Raw genomic sequence first — 968 nt, forward strand, 5'->3', positions numbered from 1 at the left:
GCGCATCTTCGAGGCCTTGTACTTCGAGTAGAGGATGGCCAGCTCGGTGTACATGCCTATGTGAGCTTCTTCCAGGCCTAGTAAAAGGAGGAAAAATTAGGTTAAAAAATGGCAAACATAAGCACAACACAAAACAACAACAACAGCACAGCAGCAGCACTTACCCAAGCTCGCCTCCAGCAGCGCAATCAGCTCCTCAAAGTACCCTCGACCCTGGTAGAAGTTAGTCAGGTCCTCCAGCTCATCGGCGTGCACCACAATGTTCAGACCGCACATCTGCGCCAGGCGAAACTCGCCGTGCTCCACACAGGCAAAGCACACCTCCTTCCAGGTACGGGTGCTGTTCGCATCCCCCGCCGAGTCGACCGCCCCCTGAAACTGCTTCAGGTGAACGTGCGTAATCGCCAGGCGGCCATAGTTGTTGACATTCTCGTAGAGTATGCGCGCCGGCTCGTAGAGCCTGTCCTCAAAGCAGCGGTCGCCAATCTTGCTGATGTCCGCATGGTTCGGACTTCTGATAAACTCCTCCAGTTCCGTCCGGCGGTTCGTCTTCGCGTACGCGTAAATCAGCTCCGACTCAATGTACGGCTCGGTCGCCTTCTTCTGCGCCATCTGCAGAAAAAGCACCAGTTCCTCCCAGCTGTTCGCTCGGTGGGCGGCGGCCACCACTGCCATGTACACGGCCGGCTCGCCCGGATCATCGGCATTGATAAAGGAGGCAATTGCCTTTATCACCTGGTTGTTCGCCAGCTGCGCCTTCGCCAGCAGCGTCCACACCGCCGGCTCCTTGCACTGGTCGGCAAACTTGTAGGCGCGGTCGAGGTCCTTGATGTGCTCAATCAGCACCTGAATGGCAGAGGCGTTCACCTCCCACCGACGGAGGATGGCCAAAGCTTCCTCGAACCACTCTGAGGCGTTGGAGATGCCCAGCTTTTTGATGATGTCCGGCCGGTTGATGTACTCCATCA

At 56.9% G+C, this 968-nt stretch overlaps 1 pseudogene; it reads right to left on the reverse strand.

Annotated features, from left to right (window-relative positions):
* Window positions 1–3: 3 nt before the first annotated feature.
* LOC108357137 (clathrin heavy chain 1 pseudogene) lies at window positions 4–966 on the reverse strand (annotated as a pseudogene).
* Window positions 967–968: the final 2 nt, after the last annotated feature.

The sequence above is a fragment of the Rhagoletis zephyria genome, unplaced genomic scaffold, assembly GCF_001687245.7.
Source record: "Rhagoletis zephyria isolate East Lansing unplaced genomic scaffold, Rhagoletis_zephyria_1.1 Rzeph_scaffold_71096, whole genome shotgun sequence".
NCBI lineage: Eukaryota > Metazoa > Arthropoda > Insecta > Diptera > Tephritidae > Rhagoletis > Rhagoletis zephyria.